We start from the raw sequence: 14,699 nt of genomic DNA on the forward strand, positions 1-14,699 counted from the left end.
GAGTTTTTGATTTGCCCTCGTACATCAGGTTTTTTTTTTTTTTTTAACTACAAATACAAATTCGCTTGTAAGTATATGTACTTCATTTTCAAACTCATTAATGGACTGTACGATGTTGGAGATTTAATGATTCTATTAACATTATGTTGTCAAGTGCTTATGCTATATTTAAGCAAGCTGTTATGATTCCTATCATGACTGCACTTATGATATCTACTTAAGATTTACATTTAAAAATGGCAATACAAAAAAGAAAAGAAACAATAAGCATTTTATTTTAATAAAAAAAATTTTTGTTGCGTTTTTAAAAGTGTTTAAATTTCTAAAAAGATCCTTTGACTACAGTCTTGTCCATGGTCAAAACACTCCTGCAATAATGCAAAAAAAAAAAAAAAGACGATAAAGCTTACTCAAACTGCAAGAAATGTTGCAAAAAATTGCACAAGCGTGTTTCGAGCAAAAAAACGAACCCTTTTTCAAAACAAAATATCCTTTGAGTTACTGGATACAATCAGTCACCAACACCTTACTTACAATTTTTCCAATAATTTACCTTAGGTAAAATATTAAAAAGTTTTGAGTATAACGCATTTAAAATTTTAAAACATTTTCCTTAATAATGCTGCATTTCAGTACCAACCAGGACTACTGATACTACGCTAAAAAAATCCTAAACGTCACTGGTTATTTCTTTGAAACATTTCGGGATTTCACAGGTTTTCATCTATTTCACCGAAAAATCAATTATCTTTGCAAAAGTTTCCTGAATTGCTACATGTTGCACAAATGCAGACTTTTTATTGTTATGAAAAATATTGTTACCTACCAGCTTATAGATTGACTGACCATGTTTATTAAGGCTTTAGTTCGATAATTGTCCGTCCAGATTGTCTAAACTCCCAATAAGAGCAATTATTAGGGAGAAAATATTATTAGAGAAAGAGCGAATAAGTCACTGGATGGATGCAGCTTTGCAAAGCAAGAATTGCAGGCAAGAGAGATGCGTCGTTCGTACTTGCAATGCTGTCTTAGCTTTCATTATGGGTGCATAATGCTTCTGGTGCTTTCTTGGTAAAAGTAAGGATCCAATAAATTCAATTAAACCTACCTAATTTTCCTCGAAGATTATCGATACATGGCTGGCTTTAACTGGGGAGATTTTCGAATTCTTCAGAAAGGTTACTGACGCTTAGCGGTAAACGTTTCTGTCTTTTTTTTTTCAATATAAGTCACTTGCAGAAATTGGACACATCAGCTGCCCCACATCAAGGGGAGTGGGGGGGGGGCGCTCGACTGAGCCAAGCACTGCAACTAGAGGTCTATTAAAGTAAGAAAAATCTTCCAGGAACCTTTCGGAATTGTTCTTACAGTGTATCTCTTGCCCCAAAACAGAAGGTAATTTCCCTTTTTACTTCTAGTAGGTATCTCTCACATTTTAATTTTGGCACTTACCTCCCTTTGCTTCCCACTCCTCTGCCTCATATGACCAATCGAACATGTCAAACGCTAAAAATCAAATGAAATAAAAAAAGTTGCCTACGCTTTCACGGTTCAATAATTCACGACGTAGACATCCTCAATTAAGTGAATTCGAAAATATATTTTCGATCAGGGCACCAATCGCTCTGAAAACCCATTCATGTTCCCATATACCAGAGATTAATAAGTCGTTTTAATACTTTTTCGCAAATGGCATTTGTTAGAGGAGATATGATGACCCGAAATTCCATCTCAACGATTATTAAAGGACGGTCTGAATGAAATATGATTGTAATTAATGTATCTAAGCTGGGACATTCTAAATTAATCTATATTTAACGATCCTATCGGGTTTCGAAGTATGGTTGAATGAACAAATATTTGAGATAGCTTAAAATCTAAAGCAACAGTTTTCCTGCAGAAGAATATATCTAGTGCTGATGTACGGATAACTGAATATTGCTTATGTAGATAGCTTTAAATATTCATTTTTTTATCAATGAGGAAACAAAATGAATGAAAGGGGAGTGGGGGGGGGGGCGCTCGACTGAGCCAAGCCCTGCAACTAGAGGTCTATTAAAGTAAGAAAAAACAACGTCAAAAAAGCACAAATTGCTCATGACAGCAGACACGTGTTTCAGGGTTACAGGGAACGCCTCATTGAAAAAGGCGTTCCCTATAACACCGAAACACGTGTCTGTTGTAATTGGCAATTTGCCTTTTTGACGTTGTTTTTTCTTACTTTACTGTTCAGCTCAAAGGTATTTATTTATCTTAGAGGTCTATTGTTTATGTAAGAAAAATATACGTTATTTCTTAAGATTTTTAAAATGATTTGAAGCAATTAAAGCAAGAAGTTTTAAACAAATATTTTTCAATGTAATCACAAGTTATAGAAGTAGGATTTTCAGAGCACCACACGTGTCCAGGCATGTTTTGCAATCTTAATAATAACGCGTTTTAAGTGACTTTGATGAAATACGTACAAAATATGAACAGTAAACTTTTACTAAAACGTTTATTTATTTTTCAAAATGAAGTAAATCGTTGCAAAATTAGATATCGAAAAAGAAAAAAAAGAAAAAAGAAACATTTGCAAATTTGTCGCTACACAAATGCATCGGCTTTTTTAGGCTCGAAATGACGAAAACGGCCTAAATAGAAATTTTCCGTTGTCAAATCGTGGTTGAAAAAATCGTTTTCGTCATTTCGAGCCGATGATAGTCTTGCAGTAGGAAACTAGTTTTTTTTCCCTGTAGCAGTTGATTACGCATACTAGAAATACAGAAAAAAAAATAAGCTGATACTGGCAGTCCTTTTATTGAAAAAAATTGCTTGAACTCAAGAAAAACTAAAAAAATAGGTTTTTTTCACTCTACAAAAGCGATCTGTAGGGTAGGTGATAAAAGTTTGAAAATGCTAGGGTAAGAAGCCATTACATTGCCCTTTGAAATGAAACAAAAACTGTCTTGCTTTTCTTGGTCGTAGAAGAGATAAGCATTTAAAGTAATACAATAATGAATTTTGCACATTACTTAAAAGAGGCCAAGTAGACTAGATAAATACCTTAGAAAATACCATATAACCATATTTCAATGAAATATAATTGCAAAATGTAATTTTAAACAACAAATAGCTTTCAATTTTTATTAACTATATTTACGAAACATAATTTTTTACCAAAAACAAGCGTTTTATTTAAAGGTTTATATATCTTCTACGCCCTTTAAAAACAAGACAGTTTTTGTTTCGTTTTAAAGGGAAATGTAGCGGCTTCGTACCCTATCATTTTCAAATCTTAATCACATAACAAACAACAAGTTTTTTGGGAGTAAAAAAGCCCATTTTTCATATTTTCTTAAGTTTAAGCAGTTTTTTCATCATGAAGGACTACTACTATAAACCTATTTTTTCTGTGCTTCTAGTATGCATAACTAACTACAACAGCGAAAAAAATTAAATTCCTACTGTAAGTCCCTCACCGACTTTTTTAGGCTCAAAATGTCGAAAACGGCACTTTTTCAGTCATAATTTGACAACAGAAAATTTCTCATTAGGCTTAACTTGAATACTTTCTTTTTATACAAATAAAAGTTTATTCTTTCACCTTTACAATATAACTTGTTTGATCTTCCTGCTAATTTAAATAAATTTGCTAGAGCTTTTAGAAAAGAAGATCAAAAAATGCCTAATTTAACTCATCCGCGGAGCAAAAAATCGCTATATCTCAGGAATAAAATTTTTCCAAGAAAAAAATATATTAGTTGAGGGTACAGAATATTGGTACATATTTCCTACCAAATTTCATCGAAATCAAAAATGGTGCCGCACGGCTCATTTGTTGATTTAATATGAAATGACCCTTCAGTGATTCAAAAAGTTACAATTTTGTACACTCTTCAGTCTACTCTTTAAGATTTTATATTCGTACAAAATATCTTACACAAATACACTCTTCACTTTTTTATTGTACTGCAAAAACTAAATTTTATTTCACCAGTTAGAGTTTTTGTTATTAGTGTCTAGCATAATTAACGAATTAAGCATTGGAATTATTAGCATGGTACTTTTACTGGGAACAACCATATGTTTCATTCAAGGAACACAGTCGAGTCTCTCTTAGTAGGATATAACTACATACCTTATAATACAGTTGAAAGCAAACCAAAAAAATAAATTTCTTACGACTAACTTTCAAACAAAAAATTCAGATTCTCCCCCTTACGTAGGTCAAATAGTGGATTGAGCGAGTTTTGACACAAAACGCATCATTCATTCAAGAAATCATTATTAGTACTGATTTCCTGGCTTCATTCTTTCTCCGCTCATCTGTCGTGCTAAGCGCAAAAGTCGTATCTGCATCTAAGTTCAAAATGAGAAATTGCCGTTTAAAGTAGTAGATTTTTTTTTTCAAAATATTTCCCATTCACAAATGACAATAAAACATTGTATTCGGATATAATATGTGACAAAGAATCACTTGGTGACCGTAACTCAATTTTGATAAAAAGTGCAGACACGATCTTTGTGCTTAGCACGGCAGTCCTGTGATTTATCAAAAATACATCGACTTCAAAATTGCATGGAGAATATATCAAAAGAGATTAAACGGATGGGATATAATCGTCGACTAGAATTTATCCTTTTAAGTCCCATTAATCCATTGCATTGTATACAGGCATGAAATTTCAGAACACAAGTGTCTGTTTATAATTTCGTAAGATTTTAAGCGATTTTCACTTGATAAAGCACTGGATCTAAATGTAATCAATTTAAACATCAATGTGTCTATAATTTAGGCTTAAAAGTTAATTATATTTTACACCAAACGAGAGATATTTCAAAGACAATATTTTCCTACTGACGTTGCTCTAGCATTTTCTAGCATTCTCACACAATTAAAATAAGGACTTGTGTCTCTATAGATGCGAAAATAGGGTATCATCCCCACCTTTTAAGAATAAACTTGCAAAAGCGTTCGAAAAAGATTTTAAAAACACGCATTAACATAATTCATTTAACACATTACAACTCAATTCTCTTGCAGTTATTGCTGTGCTGGACCTTTGCTAGCATGAGATCATTTTAGCGTTCCCTTTTCAATTCCATTTAGTTAGAAACAACTTTTATATAAGTTATCCAATTATAATATACAGGCTACATTTGGAAATCGTTCACCAGCTATAACGTGGCATAAATGTCGAGATGTTGGAGCTTCCAAATTAAAAAAAAAGCCATGTAAATGTCTGTGTATCAAACTACCTTATGTTTTAAGTTTCGCGCAAATCTATACTAATGTTATAAAGAGAGAGGGCGGATTTTGTGTGTTTATACGTTCGAGGTAATCTCCGAATCATTAGAGCTACTTGAAAAATTCTTTCACTATATGAAAGGTGCGTTCTTACTGAGTGACATAGGCTATTAATTATGCATATATGTGCTTATGTTAATTTTTTAAACCAATAGTTTGCCTTCGTACCAGTTTATGTTTCGTACTGATCTATTGTTATGTATGTAAACACAAGCACTGATTGTCTCGCACTTGCATTGATAAAATAGTTGAAGGTTCTCTATGAACTGAATGTAAAGGAATATGAACAAGTGAAAAAAAAATAACGATGATGGCATAAGAACATCCATAACCTGTTCATGTATTTGAGGCTGCAGAGGATAAGGTATATAGTATTCTATTACCCTTGGACATTGCGAAACATTTATTTCGCAGAATGTTAATGCATCAAAATTTATTCAAATTAATTATAACTGGGATTCGCTTCGAGTAAATTAATTTTTGAATTCAAGTAGAGCAGATAGATAATATTAATCCGTGGTTCTAAAAGCTGTAATTTTGCATGCATTTCGGGCACCCTTTGATTTTTTTTTTTAAATCTATACTAAAGTTATAATGAGAGAGGGTTTATTTTGTATGTTTATATGTTCCGGAAAAGATTAATACATGATTGTTACCTACGGAATGAGTACGTTTCCAATCAAGAAAGAAATTAGTATCCGATCAGCGAATGGCCTATGATACCAGAATGAAAATTAATGTTTATCGCCACACCCGGTAGAACTGAAAAAAGATTAATAAATTTAACCAAAATCAACGGGCAGACTGAGGATGTGCTTGTAGTTATTTTTTTTAACTTAATTGCAGCAATCTTTCTTAGTGATCAAAAAACTGAACACTCCAGGTTTAAACTACTTTGAATTACTTCCTTCAGAAATACTTCATACGTTTCATAAGAAAAAAAGGGCCATTTGGATAGCGTCTTTAAAAGGTCTGCCGCATAATGTATTACAGATGTTAGATGAGCCACTGTTTGTATATAGAAGTCGTGGTTTTTAAACGAAACCCGAACAAGTTCAAGACGGGCCCCTAGTTCAACATAAACTGAGGATTTGTAGAAGGAGCATACACTATCATGCATTTATCGTATTTTATTCCCAGAGTGTTTGGTACATTTACAAAAAAACTCGCATATGGCAAAAAAAAAAAAAAAATGCATTAAAAAATAGAAATTGCAAATAATAAAATAATCTATGTTTTTACGGTGAAGTTTATTTTTAAAGAACCGTTTGCAATTTTTTTGTATCAATTTTAAGCTTATTAGTAATTCGGATAAAAACTTCGGAATTTTATAGGTTTCCTTAAAAGAACAATTCAAGCAGTTCGAAGCAAAGGGATATAAGTGGCAAAATTAAAAATTTGGAGATAACCAGTACAAATAGTAGGGGAACTAATTCTGTCTCTTGGGGAAAGAGATATAGTACTAGTTGCCCTGGTAGGTGATGTTGTACAGCCTACTTTAGAAAAGAAATTCAATGAAAGTCTACCTGGATCGTTATTTTTAAACGCGTTTTACTCAAAACTTGAAAATGTCCACTTACATCCCTTAGTTTCTCACTGCCACAATTCTTAAAACTTCATTATGTTGCTTATTAAGTCAGCATAACAGTTTAAACAACTGTGTATCAACTAGACCCACATACTCATGTATATGATAGAGTAACTAACTCTCTGACATCACCAATAATGAAGCTAGAGATAATGGATATAAGGTCCGTCAATCTAAAATCCTAGATCATAGCTTAAGTGTCGACACGTTCACCATCTTGGGAATAAACGATGCTTTCCTCTATGACTACTATGGTGAATTATCGTGTTTTGCTACTTGAATGTGGTGTTTCTTGATTGCGGATTAACATGGAGTTAATAAAAAACCCCAATTAAGAAGCCAAACACGTTACTTTACCATAGCAGACATAGAAGAAAGTATCGCTTAGCCCCAATATGGCGGACATGTCGCTCCTTAAGCTACGATTCAGGGTTTTACGTCAATCCATACCTTATGTTATAAATGATTCGTGTGAGAGCATTATTTCATTTTAGAAGGACCCACATTTCGTTGATTTAACTTTAAAAAGGTAATATCCCTGAAAACTAATAGATGCGTCCACTTCCGCCTGTAAACCAGATGTTAGCCTATCCATCTCATGGTTAGTCACATTGCATGAATAGATGCCTATGATGCATTAAGTCATACTGTCTGACCATCGATTACATGGAAAGGCTAATATCCGGTTTATAGGCGGAAATGGAAGTATCTATTAGTTTATAGGGGTGTTAGTTGGTTTGTTACAGATATGCACTTTTGCCTCTCTATTATTTAGCCTTAGTTTTGTAAAAATGAAAATTTGCTCTCTCAGCAACATTTTTTTAATCTGAAGTATATTCGATCTATATTCTCACGGCAAAAATTAATTGATTTATTAATTCACAACAAAGTTTGGAGCTTAGTTTTGCTTTTACGTTCCTGATCGAAATGATAATATTTTCTTTTCTTTTTGTTGTTTCTATGGTAACTATTTTTGTTTTCCCTTACTTTATTTTAGAGAATGCAATAAATGAATAAAGCACTAGTGACATTATAAAACACGTGCATCGAAATCCCATCGTTATTTTCCTTTCTCCCCTACTGGATTCATTCAGATGGAATCGTCTTTACTTGGCAGATTGCCGAATTACATACAATCCGCTGTCAAATAGTAACAACGTAATTTTGTAAAAATAAATAAATAAATAAGTTATAATTATTGACCAGTTCCAAAGAGCGTGAGTCCCAATTTTTGTATGCAGTAAACAACCGTTTTTCGCTCTGAGGAAAAGTCCTGAAAATGTGATTTGTGTTAGTCCGGCTTCTGAATGTCTGTTAAATTAGAACCTGAAAACATAATTGAGAACAATTTAGAAACAAATCAATTCACATTTGTGAAATCATCACTTACTTTAATCTAACGCGTAAGAGGGAGGGCAAGGATGTAGCCTCAACATATGGAGAAACGTTTCAAATTTCAATCCACATTAAATATATATCGTAACGAAAGCCTATCGGCAATTTGCATTGTTACAGAAGAAAGGAGTGTGATGTATTCCTTCTCTCAACGTTCGATTTTTTATTGGAATTTTAAAAAGAAAAAACTACACTTATTGCCTTTTTATTTTGGACGACTATTCGTATAAGAAAAGAACAATAACTTCTTCTGTTGAATTTGTGAAAATTCACCCGCTTCCTATAACTATCAGTCAATAGAATCATTCAATGTAATACTGATCGAAATCGAGTTACATTTCATCGCCTTCAATTGGCGTGTCCAATGCCTTCTTGTATTGCCTGGTGGCTGACAGCTGTCCTTCCGTCATTTGCGGCTGCTTTTGAGCAAGAAATATACGGTTTCAGTCGGCTGCGCTGGAAAATGATAAGCGTTTCGTAAAGCTCTAAAAAAGAAACACGTGACAGTGCTTGACAATGTTTTAAAAGTGTTAAAAGAAAGTACTAAGAACTAAACTATTGTTCTGAAAAGTCATCTAAAATCTGCTCGAAAGAATGCAATTCAAAGTTTTTTAAAAAGGGGGTTAAAATTCCACGTTCAGAAAATTTTTAAATACTTGCAGTGCTCTCTGCTTTGTTTTATCTAGAGCTGCTATATAAAGGGTGTTTCAAGAGCTCTCTGCTTTCTTTATCGAGAGCCGCTATATAAAGGGTTTTCAGTTAAATGTTTCAGAACTCCTAAGAGGAGTAAGATGCAACATGATGACTAGAAATTAACAAGGATCGGTTAATGGAGGATCGGAAATGATTTTCCAACCCGAAAATTTTTTTATATGCCGGGAGTATTCTAGACAGTTTGAAATCGCATGCGCCGAAAACGTGAGGTGTGTATTGTTGCTTGTAGAAAAAACTTCGAACACAAACTTGGACCCATGTACCTTTTGCTTTTTTACATGTAAAATTAAAAAGAATTTTCATTTACGGTCTGTTTCTTTATGATGCCTCTGTATATATCTCCGTTTCAAGAAAGCATTTCCGACCCCAGATTGCTCGATGATTTTTAGCGGTCAGGATAGTCCCTACGCCTCTTCTGAAACGTTTAACTGAAACACCCTGAAAAGGGGGTCTTAGTTTTATCCATTGGCACTAAGAAGTTTAGGTATACCTAATTCGTTTAAACATTCGATAGCTTCACAAGCTGATTTCTCTTTGGCCGTTTTTCTGGAAATAAACAAAATGAACTGATGGAAATCCAAGACTTCTTTAAAAACTTTGTAAAAAAATCCTGCAAATTTAAGTAAGAGCAACATCTACTTTTAATGATTCGTAATGGCTGGTACATTTTACTCTTCAAAAAATAAAATATATTGAATAGTATGCATGCTGTGAAATTTTTTGGAAGACGAACACTGAAGAAAACGATACGAAATGTGCATATGAAGATATGCAATGACTGATATTCGTCACTACAGTGAACGCAGTTTAGTACTCTGTAAAATATATTGTGCAATGGAGTCGTTTCCAAAATTCTAAAATTATTTTTTTCTGAAAGAGCGTGCTTAAAAACATATGATCTGACAATTTTTTAAATAATTTGTTTAAGTTTAATATTTTTTAAAAATTACTTAAATCGACGCGCTTTCAGTGTTTATGCTTCTGTCCGATGACATCATAAATGATGAAATGCCATTCTGTGTTGCCATTCACAGAGCAAAATATTTAATTCACATCTTTACTCACGTCGTTTGGCAACGATATGGTTGATAGCAAGCGTAGAGCGCAATTAATTCGCTTCTTGATTATAATAACATGGAATCGGGGTTAAAAGATGCGGCAAAGTGCATCATTTGTGACGTCATCAAGAACACGCCTTGTTTCAAAAATCAGACATTTTAAAAAATTAATTAAAAAATAACTGTTGGTAAAATGAAAGTATTTTCTGGGTCCATGTTTTTTTTTTTTTTTTTTATTATTCTATCAATTTCAGTGACAAAAAGTACTACTTTTGACTGAAAGAAACAACCCCATTTAAAAATAAAATGTATTATTGTGGAAAAGTAAATAGACGAAATTTAAACTGTATGCACTAGTTTACCCGGTATGAATTCTTACTATACTGGCCGACGATTTGTATACTACGCGTAAGCTTCATGTTCACTTCTCTCGAAAAGGCGTTCAAAATAAAAAACGTAGCAGGATAATTGAAAGTAGAAATTTTATGTAATTTATTAGGATAACGCGCTGCAAAATCTTCTAGTATCTGTCGACACAGATGAGATGAACGATTAAAATTCTAAACTCGTTAGTTTTATATTAATTAATTTAATACACTAAATACATAAACAGGAATATCGTATAGGGCCATTCCCCGAAAAACGGTCAATTTGTCTCGCGCATAACGCCTCATATATTTCATTTTTAATAATACTTTAAAATATAAATTTATGTGTAATTTCTTTGGGAAAAAAATCGTCATTACCTTCTAAAATTGTTACTTTTTAATGAAATATATGAATCGACACGTGGGGGAGATAGAGTTGACTTTTTTGTGGAATATCTATAACTTATAAGGTAACGTACACATCGTAACTTCTATATCGTTGATTGTAATCGTAATAATAATATATCTAATCTGTTGCCAGATTCGCTCAATATACAACTAGAAACTAAACTAAGAAGAGCGTAACTAAAATGGAATGACAACATATGAAGAAGAGTTAAGATTTAAGTGGAGTTACAACATTGTCTTTAATAAATGTAAGAAAACAAAATTTTCAAAAAAGAAAGTTATTGTGCATTCTGAAGCTTAATTATTAGAGCCTAACCAGGTAACCCCCTTTATCTACTGAAGAACTGAAAAATTAAGGAAATGTGAAAATGCTTTGATTTCAATTCCTAATTAATTTAAGATTCGTTAAGTTATTACTTTTAAATAAAAATATATAACAGTGTACGTAATCTTTAACAATATCGATTGCATAAAACTCCATTTTCATGACAATAACAATATGTATCTTAAACATAATTTTTTAAAACTTCTAGTGTCATATTTCATAGATTCTAAATCATCTGTAACGTGATTACAAAATCTGGAATTAACAGAACAAACAAAGCATTGCTGCGTGTCAAAAACAATTACAGTAAAATGAAATTCCTTGTAGCTACACGTTACACTTCCTAAATTAACATCATGAGTAATGAGAACTTCCTGCGATACCCTTTTAAAAATCTGAAAACAACGTATTAAAAAAGCAACTGGAAAAAATAAGTGAAAAGTTCATACTAAAAGAAGAAAAATTATGGAAGGAAACGTTTATCAATATTCTAAATATAAAATCATTCAGAACTTCTCCAAAGAAAAAGTACTGCTTGTTAACTATGCATAACGAAGATAATGTTCATAAATTACTTTTGTAGAATACACGAAATATTTGAGTTCGAGATATTTTTCATTACCGCTTTGGAATTTGGTTTAAAATAAGTATGTAAAACGTAAAATTTTGTTTTACAAATGATATATATATATATATACAGTGAAACCTGTGTAAGTTGACCACCCGCGGTGCACTACTTTTGTGGTCAACTTAAAAAAGTGGTCAACTTAAAGAGGTTGGTTTATATAATGAGGGCTAATTCCGTGCCTGAAAAAAGCGGTCAACTTAGACAGGTGGTCAACTTCACAGATTTTACTGTATATATATATATATATATATATATATATATATATATATATATATATATATATATATATATATATATATATATATATATATATATATATATATATATATATATATATATATATATATATATATATATATGAGAAAGAAGTATAGTTTTTTAGTGCAAAAATAGGTATTCAATGAAGCGCACCACTTTCTGTAAAGATATTTACATTTTCTAATATTTGCTTATCCTGAGAATCAATATGAATTTTGTTAATAAAAACAACAAAAGTAAATATTCTAATTACCATGAACAACGTTTTCTAAAAAAAGAAACTCTGTTTTCTATTATCAATATTGACTTTTCTACAGAATAATTTGTTTTTTATTCCTTTAGACATCAATCAAGGAATATATCCAAAAGCAATAGTGTTATTTGAATGATTGCTTCGAAGAACGGAATAGACAATTTCTCAGCAGAGAAAGGAAATAAATTTATCTCTGAATAGGAAGAAAAGTTTAAATTTATTTTGAAGAAAAAAAAGTATTTTCAGTGCAAAACGATTGCTATTTTTAAAATTCTGATTAAACTTTGCCAATCGTCTTTTCCTTCGCTAAAAGAAATATCTTTGTTTTTGTTCGAAAAGCTTTGTTTTTGCATCATAGTTTTTCGGTAGCCGTGCGTTTTAAATAATTAAAAATTATTCTCCTGGCAATACTGGTGTAATTCGTGTCAGCATTTAAAGACTAAACTGTTCAAATTTAGTTTCTCACTTCTGAATATATGATATTCGATTTAATAAAATGTATTCAAGAATATCTTGAAGACAAAGAAAAAAAATGTTACTTCTTTTTTTAATAAATGTTGCGCGGGTTACCCATAATTAATTACATTGGCGCCATTCCTTTTGTTGATGTTTTACCTGAAAATTTGGGAAAACAGAAAAGCAATAGGATTGGTCTGAAACATTTCATTTTTTAAAATATTTTCATTCGGAAATGCTTGTCAGCTTAAAAGATTCAATAAAATGTTTACAAATATTTGCGAGATAAAGTTAAAATTGTCTGGAAGAAATTCAAGAAAATATAACTTCTTCTGTAAGGAATGGTATGCATCTTTAATCTAAATTGTTCTACACAAATCAGGTAGCCTCTCATGATTGTTAAATAATATCCTGAAAAGTAATGAATATGAAGATTGTACTGAAAGCTCAGTTTTCTATTTTAAATTGGATAAATTCGTCGCTAAAAATACAAATGGGCGTATCTCAAAAAAAAAAAAAAAAAATCAAAAAATGAGTTATGACCACCACAGAAATGTCCAAAGTCGATTTTATAATATGCCCAATGGGCGTATATCTTTACAATAAATAGTGAAACAAGTTACAGTCCCTCACACTGGTGGCTGTTCTGAAGCGATACAGTAAACTGGAAACTTTAAATCGGTTTTCTGCAGAAAGACTTAAAAGTGTGATACGCCCATTCGTCTTTTAAGCAACGAATAATTCAATTACTTAGTTAAAAACTAAAGATTTTTTTTATTTGTTATTTTTTTACTTACACAGAAGCTAAGCATCTTCCCAAGCATATAAGAGTGCGAACAACTTTTTTTGCAACAAAAATTTACAACATAAGAGAAGAAAATAACACCAAGGCACCAGGGGGGGAGTGGGTCGAGCCTACTACCTCCGGTTTGGAAGTCAAAGTTTCTATCACACAACCACGGAGGCCCCAAACTGTATATTTATTCTTCAACCGTGCTAATCTTATTAAATTCCAATTTTTAAACGGAAATAATATGTTCATCTCCTTTTTTCATCTCTAAATATTCATGACAGATTTAATAGATTCTTAAACATATGCAACGTCAAGTAGTATTTCAATAGCTGGGACCTCCCCTCTTCCTTCACGACGGTTCCGCAACGGCCCGGTAACGACAGCCGGAGACTTCATTTTCGTCCTCCTTATAGATTGTACGGAATAATCTGTAACAGAGCTGGAGGCAAATGTCCCTACACTGCAGTTGAGATTATCTTTTAGCAGGTATCTTAAATTAGTTAAGTACACCAGCGAGAGCCAACAAGCAATGGTGATGTTCAACTTCTAAACTTAAGTAAAAAGCAGTAGGCTACCGCTTTAAAGATACGCTCAGGCAGAGAAATAAAGGGAACTGACTCATCTGATGTTTTGGTTCCGAAAGAGTAAGCTTGATACTATTATCATGTATACTAAAACCGCATTAAAGAAAACTAATGTCCAAGCATAAGATGTGTGACTTGACTGACATTTGACAATTTCAGTTTATAAAAGGAAAAAAATACCCTTCTTTCAGATTAAAACCAAGTGAAGTATAAGCATATTGCTCTTTACGGGAAATATTTCCCGTGAAAAGATTACTTAATTTAAGAAGTCCTAGTAGGGTTTGCTCAAAGTGGCGTTTTATGAAACTGAATTATCAATGAACAATGGCTTGAATAAGCCTATTGGTTATGTAGGTATACAAGAATCAGCAACGATCCTTGAAAATAATGGACGACTAGTGTGACTAATTTTTACCACGTATGTAACTTGGTAAAACTCAAGGAAGTTTCTTGCTGAAATTCTGTAACCGTTCCGAAACAAATTTGGAATCTTGTTGAAGAATTTCAATTCTTTACAATGAAAGCTGGATTTTTTTTTTTTTTATCAATCACGATTTGCTTATTGCTCTAACTTGAACGTA

This window comes from Uloborus diversus, chromosome 4 (genome assembly GCF_026930045.1).
Source record: "Uloborus diversus isolate 005 chromosome 4, Udiv.v.3.1, whole genome shotgun sequence".
NCBI classification, from domain to species: Eukaryota; Metazoa; Arthropoda; class Arachnida; order Araneae; family Uloboridae; genus Uloborus; species Uloborus diversus.